The sequence below is a fragment of the Thermobia domestica genome, chromosome 2, assembly GCF_964235325.1.
Source record: "Thermobia domestica chromosome 2, izTheDome1.hap1.1, whole genome shotgun sequence".
Lineage (NCBI taxonomy): Eukaryota > Metazoa > Arthropoda > Insecta > Zygentoma > Lepismatidae > Thermobia > Thermobia domestica.
The window spans coordinates 3354684-3378011 of NC_137455.1; the positions used below are offsets into that span (position 1 = coordinate 3354684).

Genomic DNA, 23328 nt, shown 5'->3' on the forward strand with positions numbered 1-23328 from the left:
TGATCGGTTAAGTTTTAAACACCAATTCTGTAGCCCTACACATATGCAATGTAATGTGTGATACTGATGATACTAAATAAAGGTTTTCCTGGGTTATTTAAGTTTAATATCCGATAAGAAACAATTTAAGTATTTTGACACTTTATGTACCCTCCAAATGTATAGATAAATACACAAAATCTACGGTATCAAAGGAAACATTTCACTTTCAACGCTTCTCATATTTTACCATATTATTTACCAAATTGCTTGCTTTTCCTATCTTTTTGTAGTTTCATTCATTGGAAATCTTTTTTACAAACACAAGTATTCCTTTTAATCTAATGTTTGCAATCCAGAAGTTAATACGTCACTGCTTTTGCTTTGTAATTACGTTCTTAGGCCATGTTGTTTAGAAAATAAAACTCCGATCACCATGGCAACGAGAAGGATGTGACGTCACTCTATTTCAGTCTATTGTCCCATTCTCCCATCTTTTCTTGAGCATTTACCACTAATCACATGAAAATTGAAGTTCAGTTAGAAATTCTATGAAGAAATGAAATCCGTTAATTCTTAAACGAATCACTCTGTATGATTCCCTTCCATATCCTAGATGTTAGTATTTTTCTCCCATAATTCCTACAATGTCCTTATCCATTTCGCTTTTTAGTTTCTAGTATTACGATACAGTACTAAAGACTGAAGTCTAAAATCTCAATCAAAATACAAAATTTTCATGAATTTAAGACAAAAATCTTCAAATTCGATAGCATATTTGAAATTATAATTTTAGGGGGAGATTCTGGAAGTATAGCCTAGGACACCAGAATATGTTAATTTGGCCCTTGGTCTGTCGCTGTAACTTGGATTTTTTCTTTGGGAACAAGCATTTATATATGACACCCTTAAAAAAATATGGAATGCAAGTCAACACTATAAAAGTCGAACGATATGAGGAATCATAATGTCGTTTGGCATTGGGTGTCTATAGGTAGAGACGCAACTTATAGGAGTTATGGCGAAAGCGGCGGCCATCTTGAAATCCGCAATTTTGGATTTGGGTTACTTTTTTTTTTTTTTTTTTTAGTGGGAAGGGGATCATGTCGCATAACATTTTACACTGCCTTTTTCTGAGGAATACATCTGTGCAATCCGTTTTGTAATGTCTTTATTTGTGTAGGAGTTATGACCTGTTAAAATTTAAAATTGCAAGGAAGTGATGAATTCTCTTTATCGTTGCAAGTGATTCACAATGGCACTTACACAGGAGGAACGCATTGAAATTGTGATAATGAGAGTGGACGAAATACCAGAGTAATTGCTGCTGACTTCAATGCCCGGCATCCTGAGAGAAATGACGTTTCATATGACAATATCCAAGTTATTGGACAAATTTCGTGCAACAGGTTCTGTAGCGGACAAACCATGCAGTGGACGTTCAAGAACAGCCACAGACGAGGAGACTGCAACAGTAATTTTGGCATCGGTTGTGAAGTTCACATCGCAGTACGCACTAAGGATGGCCACAAAGTTCCGGTTCCGGCGAAAGATCCGGTTTTCAGAACCGGTTCTGAAACCTGTTCCAGACCTGGATCCGAAAACCCGGTTCCAGAACCGGATCTTAAGGACCGGTTTCAGATCTGGATCTGAAAACCCGGTTCCAGAACCGGATCTTAGGAACCGGTTCCAGATCTGGATCTGAAAGCCCCCAAAGACCCGTAAAGGAGGCACAAAGTTCACCTTCAAAAATAATGCAAAGAGGACCATGCGCTTGTGCCTTCCCCACCCAGACCCGCTTGTGCCCACAGAAAATATTTTGGTCCACCAGTGGGTGTTTAGCTAAATGAGTTGACCAGTTTGCCTGTTTAGCCAATGAGTTTGCCAGTTACCCAGTTTATTTAGGCAAATGAAACAAGCTGCCGCCGCCTGGGCGCCTGCCTGTCGCTTCCACCATTTTATCTAGCATACTGTTCACAGCTTGCCAGCAGCTCGGGTTTAGCTTAGGGATGGTCACAAAGTTTCGGTTCCAGCGGAACCGGTTCCGCGAGGAACCGGTTCTATTTTCAGAACCGGTTCCATACCTGGATCCGAAGAACCGGTTCTAGACCTGGATCCGAAGAACCGGTTCCAGACCTGGATCCGAAGAACCGGTTCTAGACCTGGATCCGAAGAACCGGTTCCAGACCTGGATCCGAAAAACCGGTTCCGGAACCGGATCTTCTAGAACCGGATTCGTTCAGACCCGAAAACCGGTTCCACTAGGAACCGGTTCTGGCCATCCCTAGTACGCACCGGTTATTAGCAATATCTGGTGTCAGCAAGCGTTCAATCCTGCGTGTGTTGCAGACACACCAATGACACCCGTACAAGTCAAGTTGCAACATCATCTCCCGGAGGATGACCCTAATAAGCGGTTACAGTTTGCAGAATGGGTTCTGGATCAGTGCGACAGTAATCCAAACTTTATACGACAGATGTTGTTCAGTGACGAAGCTAACTTTTATGTGCAAGGTGAGGCAAACAAACAGAATCACCGTTACTTGTCAGATGCAGACCCCTCGCGTGTGGATCCCTGTAAAGATGCTGGTGGTGAAAAAGTGATGGTTTTGTGTGGAATTTGAGACAAAAGAATCGTGGGTACGGTGTTTATTGATGGAACCTTGAATGGGGAGAGGTATTTGCTCCGTGATTATGTGTTTCCAACGTTGATGAATCTGTAGAGTGATTTCCCAATTTCCTTCCAGCGGGATGGTGCATTTCCCCACTATGCTACCGAGATCAGACAGCTTCTGTACGAACAGTTTCCAGGTCACTGGATAGGTAGGAGGTGTCCTATGGAATGGCCACCACGGTCTCCTGATCTCACACCTGTTGACTTTATCTGTGGGGTCATTTGAAATAAAATGTATAGGCTATGAGGTAAAATCAACAATGTAACCCATCTCTGTCGACGTATTGAGGAGGCGTGTGCCTCTGTTGACCCACAGACCCTGCGACGTGTGCAGCAGTACTGACAAAAAAGACTCCGATTTTGTATCCAGCGCAATGGAGGTCATATTGAGTATATGCTGTAATGCCGACTCTGACAAGTGTCCCAAACTTTAACAGGTCATAACTCCTACACAAATAAAGATATTACAAAATGGATTACACAGGTGTATTCCTCAGAAAAAGCCAGTGTAAAATGATATGCGACATGACCACCTTCTCATTTGAAAAACGTAACCCAAATCCACGATGGCGGATTTCAAGACTGCCGCCGCCATCGCCATAGCTGTTATAAGTTGCGCCCCCATCTATAGACACCCCACTTCAAACGACATTATGATTCCTCACATCGTTCGACTTTTATAGGAGTGTATCCAGACTTTTGGTTCACCCTGTATATTATTTCTAGGAGTCCCAATAGTACACATTTTACAGAAATAAGATGTGTACTAAATGAGTCAAAATTACATTTTAATTTCATTTAAGAATTTCTTTCTTCCTTTTCTTTATCTTGGGGATACGGTGGCTCAGTGGTAGAGCGCTTACCTTTAGTGCGTGGGGTCCCTGGTTTGATCCCCGCCGAAATAAGTTTATGGTGGATAACATCGTGCCCGTGGGTTTTCTCGGAGTACTTCCGTTTCCTTCCACTTTCTTATTTCACCAATTCTTCCATCATCATTCACTTGTCTTAATTATCGTCTCCCTTAGCCTGATGGGTATAATCATGGGACGTTAATCTCTAAAATTCCATTCATTTTTCATTTTCTTTTCTTTATTATTGTTTATTTATTTTGGAGGAGCGATGAACCTATTCCATGCTTCATTCATACATTCATGTTCGTATCGTATTATATAGAGTAAGAAAGCCTCTTGTGCCCACCTCTCGAACGACTAGAGCTTAAATAGAGGAACAGTGTTACCCCTTCCCAAGAGCGCCGATTTCTCTGTATATTGGAGGGGGAAGGCATTCAGATGCAGAAGGTATATATATGAGGATTCAAGACAAATTGAATTCAAATTATGCCAAATATTTTATATTGATAAATACAATAGGAGGCCCACATGAGCTTTGGGGGGCCCGAGCCCCCCGGGATCGGCGCCCTTGCCCCCCTTCGAAAAGTTGCAACACTGCCTGGGCCCTGTTCTATTACATAAGGCCGTAAAACCCAAATAAGTAAAATTTAAAGAAAGGGTCAAAGGTCACCGATAACCCAAATATTTGAATTGTTTTGGAGGGGCTGGGCTAGTGATTAGCGTTCTTGCTTCAGAATGAGGAGAGAACGTCTCAAAACCCGCGGCCGGCTATCGATTTGTTCTTCACATTTAATTAGGCCAACTTGAGCTGCTGTCTGGCAGTTCATTATGTGATTCATCGAACATTTTTTTTTATATTTTTAATTTCGTGTCGCTGTTAATCATAAGATATCATTTGTTATCTTATTTTCCACTTAACATTTTAGCTTGATATACTTCATTGATTTAATTGCCACTAGGTGGCTCCTGCAGTCACATGTCACAGGTAGCGTAGCAAGATCTCCCTGCAGATGACATGTTGCACGCGCCGCGCCGTCCGTCAGCCTAAATCTAAAATCTTATTCACGTTGATGGCGGAATTTTCCGTTTGATGTTGGACAATCTAGGTCTTTTTGTGGCCTCGAGGAGTATTTGGGTGTCGCGGCGACTGGTTGCCCCTCCTCCATCATGGGTGATGGCGTGGGAAAAGATCACCGCCTGGTAAGTTTCCTTTTTAGATCGCTGTTGTGTTTTCTGCTTTAACATCAGACTGTCGCTCCAACCATTCCTTCATTCGAAATGAGAATTTCATAGCGAATGATTTACAGCCATGTAATAATAATAATAATAAAATGAAAAAGATAAAAGTTGAAGATCTTTATAAAAGTTTTTATGGGTCTAACGGTAAAATCCTTTTCATTTCATTGTTATTTCTTTATTGTAACAAAATTTACGGCTTGATAGAATGGATCGGCCTCATTCGCAGACAATACCATCAATAGCAAAAGAATAAAAAATTAAAACAACAAAGCAACGTTAAATGATTTTTGTTACCGTTATGTTTTCTGGAGCGTATGACATATGCGCGATGCCAAGAAATATTAATTATGTGACGTCACCTTTTCCACGTAGTTGCGTCACTGGAAGAAACTCAAAAGGAAAAGACGAATGACCTATTGAAGTACGGAAGCGGGATTTGGATTAAACTACTCCAATACATGTGTCACGTGCACAAAGATACTACACATCAAATTATTAGCTTTATTATCCATATTAAAAGAGTGATAGATTGTATTTATTTTTCTTTTCTTCTCTTTTCTTTTCTTTCTTATTTTTTCTTTTTCTTTTCGCCTACTACAATAGTAACTTGTAGTAATCTTGAAAATATTCAATAGGCTTAAATCTTCGCTGAAGAATAATTCTTTTTATTTTTCATTTTTATATTCAAACCATTGTATACAAATGCACAAGGTCACCTAAATATATGCATAAGATGAATAAAATTCTAACTTGAGAGGCGAGGACAAGGGAGGAGGTAACCTCTGATTCCTGGATTGCATTTTGAACAAGTAATATACAAAACGTCCCCACTGAGGAGCTCCTTTGTGGCTAAGCGGCGCGCCTTTGGCGTGATAGACCCGGGTTCGATCCCCGGCGGGAGTTCATGTGGCTCGGATTCCACGTTAATCAGTAGGTCCACGTCTCATATAGCCTCGCTGCTCAACGGGACGTTAAACTCAAAATCCAAAAAAATCCGTCCCCACTGATCCAGATCGTACTATGGCCACCACCTTGGAAAAATAGTGGACGAAGAGGCATCTTCAGTCCTTTTTTTTTTTTTTTTGGCTACTTGTGAGAAACGGCTAGAAATGAACTGGACCAATTTGAAAAACCAGAAATGTTTTCCTATCAAATATAATGTTCAGATTTATTGCAAATCAATAATAATGGCCACTTTGCAGAATATTAAAGAAATAGATAATGTTATTGTCGGTTTTATAGGAATGTTGAAATACTTTTGCGATTAACGGCCATCATTCAGTACCAAATGATGTTTTTATTATAAAAGGTCAATCAAAAAGGGTTTCTTGTTTCTTGAAGATCAGTTAAATGTTCCACGTCCCCCTCGAACTATCACTACTACTAAAGCTTTATTTTGCGTTCCTTCATTTTTTGTTTTTAAATGATCAAATCAGTACTATTTTCACGTATTTCCTTTTTCAAAATGTTCCTGTGGTCCTGTCGTTATTATAGGGCTATACCCAAAAGAGAAGTGTCCATGATCCCTACTCAAACGATGATTTTAAAAGCGGTCACATAGCTCAAAAATGCTATCAAAAGCAATACAGATCATACCCAAATAATACCATAATCAGGGGTGCCCACAAGGGGGGGCTATGACGCAAACTGCGTCATTGAAATATTTGGGGGGGGTTAAAAATCTATATAAATATGTTTGATGGGGGGGGGGGGTAAAATTAATCGAAAAGAAGATTTTTTTCATGGAAGAACACCTACGGATAGACAGTTGGGGGGGGGTGCGTCATGGACATAAGGGGGGGTGGGCACCACTGCCATAATGATACATTTTATATTCTCTATGTAAGCCACTACGTAAAGTTTAAATGTCGAAGATATCCTGAGAACACCACTGGTTCAGCCCCCTCACAAATCTCCTGAGTATGGCTGTGTTCGTATGAATTAATTTCACTCTTTCATGTAACATTTTTCTGTGCTGGAAGAAGCTTGAAATTGATTCGAGGTAAGTTTACAGTAAGACAGAAAAACGAAGAAAAAAAAGTGCTGTTGGGTCATATTGATACGAGTATTTATACTGCATTCGGAATAATCATGAAACATGTATTGCGTCAAAGTACAGAGTTTATGAGCATTTGACGTGAGTCATTGCGGTATATGGACAAAATCTCGGCCAGAATTTCTCATGGCTGAAACACTTCATCGTCAAAAACCTCGACACCAAAATTCTCGCACACCAAATCTCACTGAGCCAAGACTCACAAACCGCCATCTTGTATGTACAAAATTTCATCATAACAATATATATATATATATATATATATATATATATATATATATATATATATATATATATATATATATATATATTAAGGTGGTCCAAATTTATATGGGGAAAAATAAATGGATTAACCCCCTAAAATGGTTCCATATGGAACCAAATTAAGCCAGGATAAAAATTAGATCCATTGGATAATTTTAAATGGTGCCCCAAACGACCTAAAATTTTGAATGCGTTTACAATACATAGTGTATGGAGAAAAACTGGAATAAACTCCCGTAATTTAGAAACGGCTCAAGGGAATGAAAAGATATGTTGGATGATAATGGAATTAGAGGAAGAGACCAACCTAATCTTGTATACGTTATCATGGCGGCCGTCTTGAAGTCCGCCATCTTGAATTCAGGTCAAAATTTTTAAATAGGAAGAGGGTCATGTGACATCTTTTTGAGGTAGCATTTCACCAGATGCACAAATCTGGTATTATTTTCAAGTTACCTATATTTATGTAAGAGTTATTACGTGTGAAAAACAAAATGCTTCATGTAATGTTATTTTATTTCAGTTATGGAACACAGATATGTAAGAATTTTGGAAGTCTTTTACATAAACTGAAACAAACTGCTTGTTTCGCTTTGAACTACAAATAAATTGTTTTCCATCAAGATGATTCATAGACCATTATGAGGAAAAAGAAAAATTATAACTTGGAAAAATTTGAAAAATCCCATATTTATGAAGTAGTATCTTCTTGGTAAGTTATTATTTGCTATTTTGCAATCTTATTATTTGCAATCTTATTTGCTACATAGTTCACTTTGTCGCATATAGGAAAAGATTGTCTGTGGGCCTTTATTATCTGCAAAAGAAACTGTTTGTGCTCCTCATTTTTCGTAAGAACGTTGTTGTAATCTTCTATTAGTTACACTCCCCCTTCTGCACACCGTTTGTTACGTGGATGAATTAAACTATTGTCTTTCCTTGAAGATAGTCATTGTTATTTGGCCATGAAGTCGGATCACACTCAAGAAACCCTTTGGGTATTTTAAATCTCTCGAGGAAAATTTATTTGTTGTAACAAAATCACTGATTTCTCTTTTTACAATATTTTTTATGGTATCATCTCTTGCGTCAAGCCTCTTTGCTGCTTCACGGTTTCCCCTTATAGTTTTAATTCTTTCAACCATTTTTTGCTTTTCCATTATGGTAACTCCATCATCAAAAAAACCCAATGCTACGTGTTCCTCCGTCAAGTACGAGAGTCGGCGTGAAAATTTAGAAAGAGCCATTTCAGATAATTCAGCATCTATTTGTCTTTAACTGTACAAATCTTTCAAAAATTGTAGATCTTGTAATGGTGAATGGGATGTTGATTACATTTAAGCCAACTGTGAACATATAGTCGGATCAGAAAGTGCATACTCTCCGAAGACCCGTTTCTATTTGCTTCGTTAAACGAAATTGTTGGCGAAAGAGAAATATTTTAAATAGTAGCTTGCTTTTCCCATTCACCTTACATCGTGAATTGCTCCAGGCAAACGAAAGAAAACTCCTCAAGGAGGTATACCACCCAAGAATATGATGGTCAGTTCTAAAAATTCCTTGTAATCTTCTCTTTAGTGTCCTGCTTCTACAAGTTTGATAGCAAAATTCAACACTTCATTTCTTACATCGGAAATATTGTTTGTTACATCATCATCATCAATTCCTGGAACAAAGTTAGTGCAATCTACTCTAGACCACTCGTTCTAAAAACACTTCCGGTCCAGATGCAAACGAAACACAACAGTTATCAAATACACATTTTAAAACTAATTCATAAATGTGGTTGACTACAAGGAAGGTATAGAAGGTTATTTTGGAGCTACTGCTCTAGCAGAATGCAAGCACCGTTGGCAAGATCCATATTGCAAGGAGTAGTATCACAATAAACTGCCTGCCCGAACTTTACCAAATTCCATTCTTCGAGCGGGAATGTACTATAGTAGAATCAATATGTTCTTCTCTTGATGACGACAAAATGGGAACACCAATTAACCTCTCATGACCATCTCCTGTAGTAATTATTGATAACCTGCCGGTAGTCTCTCTGTCAGTCAAATTCAGCAGTAGTTTTCCGTTCCAATGCACAACTAACGCACTTGATGCACTCTGAAATTGTTTGTTGTAGTTCTGTGCAACTTCGCTACAAGTTTTCTCTCAGCATCGGTGAATGGAAGACCCATTTATTGCTAGTTCCTCTACATTATGGCCTAATGCCTCTGCCGTCGCTGTCAGAATATGTATTGCTGCTCTATGAGTTATCTTTTATCGATTAAGAGCAACACAAGTCTTTGAGTAATAAAATTAGCTTTTCCCCCTTTTACATCTCTTGGACGGTCCGGGCACACACGCATTTGTATTTACATTTTCTCTAACATTCTCAACTGGGTTTTCCTCTTCATTACTTGAACTGCTCCATGTTTTTTGGCGTATAAAGTTCAAACAAATTATTTTCAGAAGTGCATTTTCTTTCGCGTTCCTCTTTCGTTTGAAGCCGTGCATATTCCTTTCGTTCTTTTCACGCCAAACTCATGTCTTTACTTTTAGTCGTGTAAGAATTATTAATCTGAAAAGGAGAAATCTTTTCACAGGTAATAATTCTTACATGACTAAAGCTATCTTTAAAATAGTGCCAGATTTGTGCTTCTGGTAAAAACGATATGTCACATGACCCTCTTTCTATTTAAAAAAAAATTGTACTGAATCCAAGATGACGGATTTCAAGATGGTCGTAATGGCAATACTATACAAAATTAGATATGTTTCTTCCTCTATTTCTATTATCCGTGGTATCTTTGCATTACCTTTAGCCGTTTCTAAATTACATGAGTTTATTCCAGATTTTTCCCATATAGGCCTACTATGTCCTGTAATCGGATTCAAAATTTTAGGTCGCTTGGGGCACCATTTAATATTATTCAATGAAGCTATTTTTTCTCCTGGCTTAATTTAGTCCCATATGGAACCATTTTAGAGGGTGAGACCAGCCCAATCTCAAAATTGATATTTATGGACCACCCTAATATATATATATATATATATATATATATATATATATATATATATATATATATATATATATATATATATATATATATATATATATATATATATATATATAAGTTTCTAAGGTGAAATTGGTAATAATAAAAAGAAGAAGAGGAGAAAGAAGAATCCGCAAATGCTTAATTTAGATAGTAGAATGGAAAAAGAATTGGCGGTTCAAAATGAATGATAACATACTCAAGAATAAACCGAAATTAGGAGAAAACTTAATCAATAGAATATGTTTTAGTTAAATTATTTGGTGAGAGTGATTTGTGATTACGAATCACTTAAGTTAAAGGGACGAAACTCTATATATAAATTCCTCATTAAGCAGAAACTTACCCCAGCTAGAGATGCAAAAAAGCCAGCTTTTTCGAGACAGGTATAAAACACCGGCTTTTTTTTTTATTTAATGAGGAAAAATGAGAAAGAGAGGTGGGAATTATTATTTAGAATGTCAATATGTCAAAATCTCTAAAGATTAGAGACATGAAATTTTGGATTTGGACTTCTCATTTAAAATAGACTCATGTTTCACTGTATTTTGCTATTTGTCCAAGAAGAGAAGAAAAGGGGGTAAGAATGAAAAGGTGTAGGAATTGCAATTATTATAAAAAAGTGTCAATATGTCAGATTCTCCTAAGATTAGGAACATGGACTTATTCAGAATAATTAGACACGTGTTTAACCGTTTCTTGATATTTGTCCTAGAAAGGAAGGAAAAGCGGGAAGGAAAAGTATGGGGTTACAACTATTAAAATAAGATGGCCATATCTCGAAATCCTTTAAGGTAGAGGCATGGAAATTGATGTTTCTGCTTTTAATTTTAAATAATTAAAAATGTGAAAGAAGATTTTTCAAACTCCGGTGCTTATAAAGGGATCAGTGGTTGTCAAATAAAATAATAGAAAATATAAAAGCAAGTCGTGTTCTAAGTGTAATGGCCGATAAGCTGACGATCCGCGTAAGCGATCAGAACTTTCACTTTCTTTTTATGATGTAGAAAGATATACTTCTTTAAAAGGTACAGTGGTTCCGCTAGTGTACTCGCTAACGCTCTCACCTTTAGTGCGAGCGATTTTGGGTTCGATTCCCAGTGGTGACACTCGGTCGAAAAAGTTGAAAAGCCATTTCAACTTGAGTGAGGTTTTCCTCCTCTTCACACCAGGCAAATGACGTGGTGCCACCTAAGATCTAGGTCCCAGGCCGTTTTCTTCCTTCCCGAATCCTTTCTTCCTTCCCCTTCCTCAGATATTGTGATCACTGAGGGACGTCATCCCTTATATACGTGACGGGCTAACATGGCCATAGATGCCAAAAGCCCAGAAATCTAATTCCTAATTCGTTCTAAAAGTATATAGTGTTTTTGTTTCTCTTTTCCTTTTTCCTTTCTTTCTTTTTCTTTCTTTCTTTCTTTCTTTCTTTCTTTCTTTTTTTTCTTTTTTTTTTTTTTTGAATTGAAGAAAATTTGGGCCTAACGTTTCCCAGAAATTTTTTGCTTGACTGTTGAAATTAATCACTATAACTTTGCGTACTAAAGGTACGATTTTAACTACAAATTTTCAAATATCGTAAAGGGCTAGGTACATACAATGTGTGTAAGATGTAGGTTACTTTCCACGAATTATTATTATTATTATTATTATTATTATTATTATTATTATTATTATTATTATTATTATTATTATTATTATTATTATTATTATTATTATTATTAGTTAAAACCTCTGTCAACGGCCAATGATCTTGCTAATTTATTGACATTTTTGAACAGAATTTCAGTATTATTCAAAGACATTTCTTTACTTATTTTATAAGCAGCTGAAAGTATTACCTTCTCTTATATTAGTATATGATTTGTTTTACATATGAGATCTGTATCCTTTTTGTTTTGTGCATATGTTCAATTTTACATTATGTTTATTTTCACCATTTGTATGTTTATATTTTTTATCTTACGGAAATTGTAATTGGGCAAATAAGTCTGTAATTTCCAGTCTAATAATAATAATAATAATAAAATATTATCATTAATATTATTTACTAAATGCTTTATCTTATAACTGTTACATTTAAAAAAAAAAAAGTTGTGAATTTGGTCTCCCCTGTTGGGTTTCGGATCTTTTCAGAGCCCTAAGAGATTGATTAATGGGTTCTGTCATTGAGGACAACCACTCCTTCTGTTCTTAGTAGATTGCGCTAATTTCTTTTATGGATTAAAGAAGCCTACATTGACAAATAACAATAATTATAATAAACAAGTACTTTTGTCTGTAAAAATTTTAGAAGTACTGAAAAGTACATCTTAGATGCCGTTTTAGTAAAATTTCTTGATAAGGTCAATGTTAAGGAACAAAAGCATTTTATCTGTGACATTGGTAAATAGAAGTCAAGATTAGAGAGGTTGAATCTAAAACATTTACTTAAAAACGCTTTCCATCATTGTGTTACAAAACTATTCTATCTTGTGATTACACAAGACATGTTTCATTTCAACGTCATAACATAGCGATTTTCTAAGATCTGTTGAAGCAAGAGAAAAGGTGTTTACGTGCTTCTGCCATTCCACACGACTTTCACTGTGTAGTTGCGAGAAAAAAGAAATGAAATGAAATATCTGAGTTAAACGTTACACGTTTTTGCACCAGGGCTAATGTATGATAATGATGAAATAACGAAAGTAGAAGGAAACGAAGGAACTTCGAGAAAATTCATTCACCCGGTGTTTATCCATTATAAAGCCCACAGGAATCGAACCAGGTGGAAGAGCCTGAGGTGAACGCTCTACCACTGAGCCAACGAGGCTGCATGCCTTACGAGAGAGGCGAAGGAAAAATATTTTGATGAAACTTGGCATGTGTTTTCTTTGGAGATTCCCAGTTGGGTCTTTTTTTTTTTTTTTTTTTTTTTGGAGGCGGGGATTTGAAATCCGTTGATAATAGGGACTGTCTTCTTTCTCTCCTTAACCATAGGTTTGTAGGCAACATGGAAATTTTAAATTTTTTCCCTCCCTTCGGAGACCTGTTTTATGCGTTGATAAGGTTTTTGTTTTCGTAACTACATCTAGATATTCTATCCTTGGTCTTCCTCTTCCTCGTTTTCCTTCTGCTTTTCCCTCTATCAACACGGTATAGAGAGACCCTCAATAACATCTCTACCTTGCCGCGGTGCGGGGCTTGCGTGCTCCAATGATCCCAAGAGCTATGCCGGAGATAGCTTCGCTATCAGAGGACTTCCCATGCCGGACAGGTCTTTAGGGGTAAGAGTCAGACGAAGAGAGATCTTATGGTAGTGGGTAGTAGCTCTACCATTACCACACTGAGGCTGAAGATGATTGACATCGGCAAGGCTCAGATGTGGACAAAAACAGGCAGGGAAAGGATGACTTCTATGGCTGTTTTACTGTGAGATGGAAGGACTTGGGACACCACTGCGTTTACTCAGTCCCTGCCTACAAAACAACATGAAAAGAAAAGTAAGGATTACACAGGGATTAAATTCAACCCTTCGTTGAAAGTTTACATTTTAAGCAACTATTATTGTTAAATTTACTGTTCTTTTTCCTGGAGTAGATAATATAAATGAAAATCGCTATACAACTCTCTAATTTCTGGCTAGGGACTAAGGCCACTTCGAATTAACTAAAATCCAATTCTTGTCTGCCCCAAAATTACCCCTCGTGTTGTGGGGAAATAAAAGATCGATCCTCGTATGTCCGCTATACTGAATTAGTTAGTAGTAAAGTGCTTACCTTTAGCGCGTGGGTTTCCTATTTCGGTCCCCGGATAAGTAAGGGTGTGGTGAGCAACATCGTGTCCTAGGTATTCCCTTTCCTCCAATATTCACATTCCACCAATTCTTCCATCATCATCGGCCTAGTGGTGACATTAAGGATGGCTATCCATATTAATTCATGCATAAATATATACGTTCGATATAAACTAATTATTTGCTGAGCAAAACTATATATTTTTTCATTAAAATTCAACACGTGTTACAGTTTCGCCAACTAACTCTTTGGCTTCATCAGACACTATGTGATACAGGATAACTATACAATATTTTTAGCTGTTGTATGTATATACGATTGTATAGTTATCCTGTATCACATAGTGTCTGATGAAGCCAAAGAGTTAGTTGGCGAAACTGTAACACGTGTTAAACTTTAATGAAAAAATATATAGTTTTGCTGAGCAAATAATTAGTTTATATTTAATTATAACAAAGCAAAGCTTCTATTTATGGGAAATATATGTTCGGTGTAATTCTCTTTATTGCCTTTACCACAGTATATTTTTATTCTATTCTCTCAAACTATTAATCTAGTGCGAGGGCCGGTTTTGTTGTAGTGCACATTAGCTTTAAAATGTTTTGGTAAGTCTTACACGTTCTCAAAAAAATTTACCCATTGCTTGTAAATTGACTTTGTGATGTTTCATGAATGTTTTTATTGAGTAAAATGGAAATAAAAGCTCTCATTTCTCTTCGTAGTAAATCGTGTATAAAATGTGATCGTGTCTAAACACTTTTCTATCCGCAACTCCTGTGCCAACATCGCATGTGTCGCAATGTGCTCTGCCATCTAGTGAGAAAGTTTTACCTTAATGGTGACTAGCGATCCAGCTTAAACCCGGAGCCGACTCTACCATATGTGCAACACATGCATTCGCACGGGGCGGCAAGTTTTGAAAAGTGGCAAAATCAGTCATAACTATATTAGTTAAAATGAATATTTATTGTTGGAAACAGACTTCATGATGATGGTAGTTAAATTTACTAAGCTGATCTTCTATTTGAACATTACCTTCATAAATCATGTTTAGATCGCATTAGTTTAAGGTCACATGGATAGTGCTAAAGCAAATTGTCAAACAAATCCCAACATGAATTGCTTGATTGTTGTCAAATACAAGATCTTAATTTTTGAACAGTAGCGAATATCTGTGCCATTTAGTTAGTTATCACAGTTTTGATATGAAAACAAGTCATCTTTTTGTTAGGAACAAGTTCCTTATCATTGAAGATAGAAAAAAAGTTTTTTAAAAAAATAAGTAACAGATGTAGAAGGAAAATAAAGGAATAAAGATAAATGCACTGGAATTGCAAACTGATATATTAAAATTGAAGCTTGATATTGAATTTTATGAAAAGGATTACCTCTTTCCTCTGCTTGTGTGTTTGCGTTATCTTTTACCAACAAAAATAGATTATTATTTAAAGAAAAAAGACACAACGAGATTGTATTTCTAGTGTTTAAGCCTTTCTGAGTGCGAGTGCTCTGTCCTTCGCTTCCGTTGTTCATGATAGAGTAGCATACTTAAAATCGTGGCTTTTAAGATCTGTTCTTTCTGGAGAAAAGAGGCAACAGATGATGCCATTACACGGGGTGGCAAATTGCCTAGGGCCGACCCTGCTCAAACCCTATCGGTGTTTGATTTAGTCTCCAAAAATAGCATTCTCAACAAAGAAATCAGAAAGTTATCCTCTAGTCATGACTAAACTATGACTTCTGATATAAAAGCTAACACTTTAACTTCTGGGATGAAATCCATAATAATAATAATAATAAAAGTTTTCACTTCAGTCTGCCATCTTGTATAGCTGCAAAACTTAGATTTAGATGCTTCTACAGTCCTATATGTGTAAAGAAGAATGATATTTGATGAGAAAATGTGCTTGCAAATCTTGTGAAGATGTATTTATATCAAGTTTCTGTGTTCCCAGAAGATAAATCTGTGCAGGTGTTCTTCTCAACTGGTTGACTGCGAGATATATAATATTGATAAGGCTCTACAGAATACAATAACACTGCTTTCACTCACTATAGCACAGTAGAATAACGTATAAAATAAAAAGAAATAGCTTCATAAAAAGAAGTTTCAACATAAATCTTTTGTTTTAGCTTCAACTTTTTTTCTTTTATGTTTCTTTGTTGCAAGTCTCATAGAATATGGTGGCGGAATTTCGTCGGTGTAGGGGCTAAGTGGTGTATCTTGATTTTTAGAAGTTTACAGCAGAGCGATTTGAAATTTGTCGTTGAACTTTATACCGAGTTACTCGTTTCAAAAAATGTCATTTTCAGAAAGTTTATATCTCCGTTAATATAAGGAATTCAGCTATGACATTTTTATGAAATGAAATCTTTGAGTTTCACGTCCCACGTTTATGACGGCTAGGCTAAAGGAGATGGTGATGATAAGAAAAGAATGAAATGGTGGAATGAAGAAAGTGAGAGGGAACAGGGTAACCCCGAGAAAACCCATGCACACGGTGTTTATCCACCACAAATCTCACGTGGCGCGAGCTCGGATCGAACTAAGGATCCTATACACCAGAGATGAACGTTCTATCACTGAGCCACCGCGGCCCCATGACATTTTTATGGTTGATAGAGAAGGTTAAATAAGAATAGATGTTGGTCATAATTCAAATCATGATTTTTCAAGTTACGCCACTTTGTCCCTTCATCAACTGTTCAATTTGTAGCTACTACAGAGTCAATTGTATTTTTCTTTTCCCCTTGAACACCAAATTATTATACATCAACATTACGCCATGCATAAGTACAGGAAATGGGGAGGAGGGCATAGTGACTCAGTGGCAGAGCGCTTACCTCTGGTGTGTGGTGGTCCTGTTTCGATTCCCGTTTAAGTTTGTAGTAGACAACATCGTTTCCTTCCACATTCTCATTCCATTAATTCTTCCATAATCATTCACTTACCTTAATCGTCGTCTCCCTTAGCCTAAAGGGCGTAAACGTGGGACGTTAAACTAAAAAATTTCATTTCGTAAGTACTGGAAGTATTCGGCTCTGTCCGTCTGTTTTCCGTCAGGCATCAGAGGAAAGATGATCAGAAGCGTTATTTGCAATTTATTCAGCGTCCAAAGCATAGGTTCCACCTTCTCCATTAACCCTCTATTCAAACGAAATATTGTAGAAACACAACTATTTCACGTTTCAACCTTGATCACAATAATAATAATAATAATAATAATAATAATAATAATAATAATAATAATAATAATAATAATAATAATAATAATAATAATAATAATAATAATAATAATAATAATAACTCTTTATTGAGGGCAAGGTTCAACCAAGGCTGCTCTACCATCTAACCCTATAAATAATAAAAATATACATACTAGTAGCAGAATACAAATTAATAAATGATAACAAATACAAGCAAAAAAACAAAAGAAAGTAATAAGGAAAGAGATCAAAAAATAGGGAGTTAAAGGAAAGAAGGCTAAACAATTCAATAATAGAACTAAGAGGGGTGATAGATAGCGTGAGGAGTTTTCTTTAATCAGTTCTGTGTCCCCAAAATATAACTCATCTCTATCCTTCTCCTTTCTACTAAAACCGGAAGTAGTAGAATTTACTACTGTTTCCGGTTTCAATAATGATATCCATGGAGCAGAAACTGGATAATTGGAGATGAATTTTTGATATGAATTTAGCGTGTCACAAGTAAGTTTCGTCTCGAATTTATCTCTCAGTTCAAACCGGAAATGACGGAATCTACGGGTTCCGGTTTAAACACTTTTCGCTATATTGGAAAGGGCAACAGATAGCTAAAAACAATTACTTGATATGTATTCAACATCAAAAGAGAAGGATCTATCTCTTACTTTACTCTCCAATTGCAACCGAAAGTGGTGGAAATTGTACGTAATCAGCTATACAGTCTGTTTATAATAACAAGAAATAAAGAACATCATTTCTTAAAGAATTATACATATTGAAGGTTTCACTGTTCTGTACATTATAAGTCTTCATTCCTCTTTATATGTTGCCCGAGACGTCACATTTGGAAACAGACGTCCCGACTCTCATGTTGAGAAGTCTAAAATAACTCTATTACTCTATGGTAATTAGTGTAGTTGATAGAACAGGTCATGGACCTGCAAGACCCTTAAGCAGTCAGACCCGAGACACGCCAGACCCTCTGACCTGTGACCCAAGTGGACTGGTTTGTCCTTTAGACGACCACACATCGTCATATACGTAGATAGTGTGTATGAGGCTCTAATGTAATATTCTAACAAAAATATTTTCTCCTCTCTTTCTGTTTCTATTCCTTCTCACTAAATCGATAATTTGCGTTTATGTGTGTGAAAGCATTGCACTGAAAGATAACTGGAGTATAAATGTATAACAATTACATAAATGAAAAAACTAAATGTTTTTCTTAGCAGGTAGATTGTCAAATTTTATCCAGCGATTCTGTAAAACTCATGGTGTAGAATACATAAGAGATATTTCTGTGTACCAACAATATTTTGTTAAATATTTTTTTGTGTAAAATGAAAAATAAAAGAAATGAACTCTTCTTACAGTTGTGTCCTGTTAGGCTAAGGGAGACGAATGGTTAATCGAAATGGAAAAGTTGGTGGAATAAGAACGTGGAAGGAAACGATGTTGTCCACCACAAGCATACTTGACTGGGGATCAGCCACGCACTAGAGGTAGCAGCTCTACCACTGGGCCACTGTGTGTCTCTCATTTTGTGTAGCATGTGATCAAAACAACTGTACTACTTTTCAGTATGTGATGACGAATAAGCATGAAATTATGTTTGAAATTGTCAATACATGATATATTGATTAAAGAATGTCAGATCAGGAATCAAACACATGAATATCCAAGTTCGAGTAGAGAAAATCATTGATCAGCTGCTTTCAGGTCAGTCCAGGTCTGAGAAGGAAAACCCAGATCCAGGTGCCCCAAATAAAAGTCGTGACCCGAGTGACACGTCACTGTTGTGTGCATACATAAAATGTTCCAATTTAAGGGAAAATACAGCTATTTGGAAACGGTTATGCTATAATCCTAATCCTAGAAGATATGCAACCCAAGAGAGTCATGTGTATAATGAATTGCATATACTGTCTCTCAGGCTTCAGCTAGACATTAGCATGCAAGTCTGAGATAAATTTTGAATACATGCTACAATATAGGTCAATCCATGTTTACGTATGTGCCAGTGAAACCTCAGAGGGGAATACGTAAAAAGTTTGAGGTCTGGTAAGCACCAAACCCATGAGTTCGTCACCTTTGGAACGTGTGTTTAGATGTTATTGATTATCGATGATTTCCTCCACCGTAAGTAGTAATTTATAATTCTATCTTTCTCTTGATACCTTGTGATAACGAAATCAGCGTTACAAATCAAATAATCATTCATTATTAAAGATAAAATGATCTAGAGCAATCTGGTTTTCCTCTGTCCCTTTCAAATGATTAACAACTCCTGGAGTGTTATTTATTCTCTCTCTGAAAACTAGAAAGTCATACCGCTGAATCAAAGTTCCATCTTTGGTGTGTGACATCATGAACAATTATTAATTTTTACAGAGTGGAAACAAAGAATATAAAAACTAGTGGCTACTGGCTACCAACAATATGTCGGCCATAATTTTATTTATTTTTCATGATTCACTTCTACTTCAAGAGGAAAATCTTCTGTTGTTGAAAAGCTTTGTCATAAGTTCTTCAGTCAAAATGACGGGGAAGCGGGGGGGAGGGGGGAAGAATGGAGACTTGTTTTTATGATGTTCCAGAATTAAAAATGTCTATAATACAGCAAGGATTAAAATTTTAGTTGAAAACTTGATAAAATGCCATTTTTTTCTTCGTCCGTCAACAGAAGAGATGAATGGACATTTGAAATACAAAGAATCTTATGGATTGTGATTCAGGAAACTTGTTTAAATTCACTGAGTTCCGGAAGTCCCAAATCTTCCCTAAATAAATCTCCCCAAGTCGAAAATGAAATGAAATCATTCAGTTTAACGTCTCTCGTTTATGGCCTTTAGGCTAACGGAGACGTTGGTTAAAGCAACTGAATGATGATGGAGAAACTGCTTTAAGAGTCTTCATCCCGGCGAAATTAAAATACCGCTAATTTTACAGTAATTATGTGATATCTTCAAATAGATAAAAGATAATTGAAATATGGAACAAGAGCGCCCTAGACAATATTAGTTTGCATGAGGTACCGTTACCACAAGTCACCTAGTAGCTTTCCGTTTTCAGCCGTTTAGAAACGCGAAAATAAATGCCGATTTTCAAAATGGCTCGAAATCGAAAGCAGATAAGTGAGTGGTGATAACGGTTTCTCATGTAAAATAATATTGTCTAGCGCGCTTTTGTTCCACGTTTCGATTATCTTTTATCTATTTGAAGATATCACATAATTACTGTAAAATTAGCGGTATTTTAATTTCGCCGGGATGAAGACTCTTAATGAGAAAGCGGCAAGAAACGACAGTAGACCGAGAAATCCCATGGATAAGGTGTTATCCACCACAAACTTACTTCGCCGGGGATCGAATCAGGGATCCTGGGGTAAGCACTCTACCACTAAGCCATCGTGTCCCCTTCCTCAAATCGAAACTTAACAATGCCTCTTTCTCGTACCCCAAAATATATTGTACAAATCAGTGGTATTCATAGAAAACAATCAAAGGCGGTTCAAGAACCCACATTCACAAGGGTATTTTTTAAAGTAATAGTAATAACAATAGCATTTAGAAGATGTGTATTATCAATTATACACCTTACATCATGACCTCCATCGTAGCTTTATGGTTAAGGTACGCGTCGTTGGTGTAGGATAGGGATGCGCACGAGACGAGTCGAGACAGGATTTTCCTGACAAAATTCGAGTCGAGGCACTGCTCTTCCAATAGTGAAATATACATTTTTCGAGTCGAGACTCACTTTTACAGCACATTTTCGAGACGAGACAGCCACAAATCTTGTCTCGTGCGCATTCCTAGTGTAGGAGACTCAGATTCGATTCCCTGTTGAAAACGTGAATTTAAGAATGAATAGCAGATGTCACTCTTTTCTTTTATTTGGAAGAGAGATATCAATAAACAAAATACAAATATATTGATATGTCCAATGTGTCGCAAAGTTATTTTTGTTTATTTGTATAAACACTGTGGCTGCAAAATGGTCTGGCTAGCAGATATTTGGCTGGCGAGTACTTGCTAGCAACATTTTTCAAGCCAGGGGCGGATCCAGGACCGACTTCTGGGAAGGGGGGGCGGTGGGTTGTCATACTAGGGTGCAGCGTTTTACCACTTTTTTTTCGGAACGAAATGTAATACCTGGCAAAAGTGGCCCACCCACATGGACATTTTTTTTCAAATCAGAAAATATCTTCTGTGAGAACTATTGCCTCAAAGTTTCAAAATTTCACTGAAAATTACAAAAAATACCGAAGTTCTTCATGAATTTTAGTTATGTTAAAGTAAACATTTTTTTTTTTTTTGGTTAAATACATGTCAGTTACTTAGAAAACTGACATTCAAGTATAAAAATGCCAGTTATGTGCCCTTGAGGGGATAGGAATGCCTTCTCTGGGGCCAGAAAAGGGGACAAATTCAGTACATTTAAGCGGTTGTGCAGGTCCTCGCTCACCTGGTCATATAGCCTGTCCAAGCGTCCCAGAGTCTACCACGTGGAGGTGGCTGCACCTAGGGCTCCTGCGCCAACCCTACCAAACCAACCAACCAACCAACCATATATAAGGACGGATGAACTAATCCAATTCGTCACTGTCAGGAAAAATTGTCACAAATTGGGACTTTGATTGCAATTTAGACACAGCTTGCCTAGAAAGTAAGGTTGACCTGATCATCCCGTCTCTAGCATCACTGCCACATACTCGAGAGACTGCTTCAGTGACTAATTTCACTATCAGTTCTACTACCATCGTGTGGCATGGATAGACGGTGGAGGACTATTCTGGCACAGTGTTGTCAGAAAGTGAAAGTTTGTCCATGAGCTATTTGTTTGATATCGTCCTTAGAACTAGTGGTACAGTTATTAAAACATCAGTGCTTTTCCAAAACATCATTTCAGTGTAATCTTCCGCCTCAAAATTCAGTCTGGGAATGATGTTATATCTAATAGTGTTATGAAGATTCTTTGTTTCGTGTTTTCGAGCACTAAGAATCTTATGTAAAGCATCTTGTCGGACAGCAAGTAGACTAATAGTCATCATGGCGAAAAGAACATTCTCTGGGAGTGCGAGAAATGCATTTGTCTAAATGGATGAACGGATTACAGCCTGGTATTCATTTGGTAAGTATCTAGACCTGTGAATGTTCTCAAAGACGTGACGAGGACCATAAGCAATGGAAGACTTGAGATAAGTATCTCAGGTCTTTACTGAGTTTTCCGAGCTCTTCTGACTATGATGAAGTAAGTCACATTTTATTGGTTTGAATAACACCACTGGAAGCTTTTCACAGTCAAATAGTTTTGAACCTATGGCACCTGTGTAAGAATAGGGGCTTGAATTAGCACCAATATTCGTGAAGAGAGCTCGGAAGGGCAGTTCATTAAAACGCAAGAGACAAATAGCCTGTTAGTTCCTTTAATTTTCGACGAATACCTCCCTTCCAACCAGTGTTAGTGTTTGTTCCATCACATCCAAGAACCTCAACTTCATCAAAGTCATCTTCGATTTGGTTCATGATGTACTCGAAAATAGCCGTGGTCTCGTCATAGCCAGAACCAGAGAATGGTGTCACGCCACCAACGTATCGAGAGTTATGTTCAGCCAGAAGTGATAAGTGCTCTTCTCTAACGATGCCTGCGTGTGTTTTAGTGTTTCCCCTTTGACCATCAAAGTATAGGCTTTTAATGGATCATCATTTCTAGAACTTTCTTTTAAATTCCGAGCAACTTTAAGTTTCGCACGCCTTATTTTGCTCCTGTCCACAATTAAAGCAGAGTTATGTTGCTAGATTGATGAGAAGTTATAATTCCAGCCTTTAAAGCTGCCTGAAGCACAGTTGATGTTATATGTGCCGCAGTCCTTTCACTTACATTGTATCTCTGAGCAATCATAGCAGTTTCAGTCAAATCTAGCTTCGGTTTAGATGTTCTGTCTCTGGGTTTGGTCTCTTCCTCAGAAGAGCTTTCCTCTGCTTTCTCTTCAAGGCCTGCTTCATTGTCACTGAAGTCATTTTTGTGATATAACAAATAATATTGACATTTTTTATAAAAGAAATATAGAATTTTCTGTGAAAATAGTGTTTAGCAAACTATTGTCTGTAACGGTCAATTCATATAAGCTGAAGGCAACAGTAGCCAAATATAGCGCTTGAGAAATGGCGCCCAATTTGAAGCGTATCCGGCTCGTTCCTGATAGTGACGCTGAGTTACACAGATCGAGACAGAAGGGCAT

The 23328-nt window shown here is 37.1% G+C and overlaps 1 protein-coding gene across 1 annotated transcript in view; it reads left to right on the plus strand.

The window, feature by feature from the left end:
- The first annotated feature begins 4565 nt into the window (after positions 1 to 4565).
- Positions 4566 to 23328, plus strand: part of px (MAP7 domain-containing protein plexus) — a 527448-nt gene continuing 508685 nt past the window's right edge. Inside the window, exon 1 of the mRNA XM_081749542.1 lies at positions 4566 to 4704. The gene's annotated coding sequence lies outside the window, so the exon portion shown is untranslated. The remainder of the gene's footprint in view (positions 4705 to 23328) is intronic.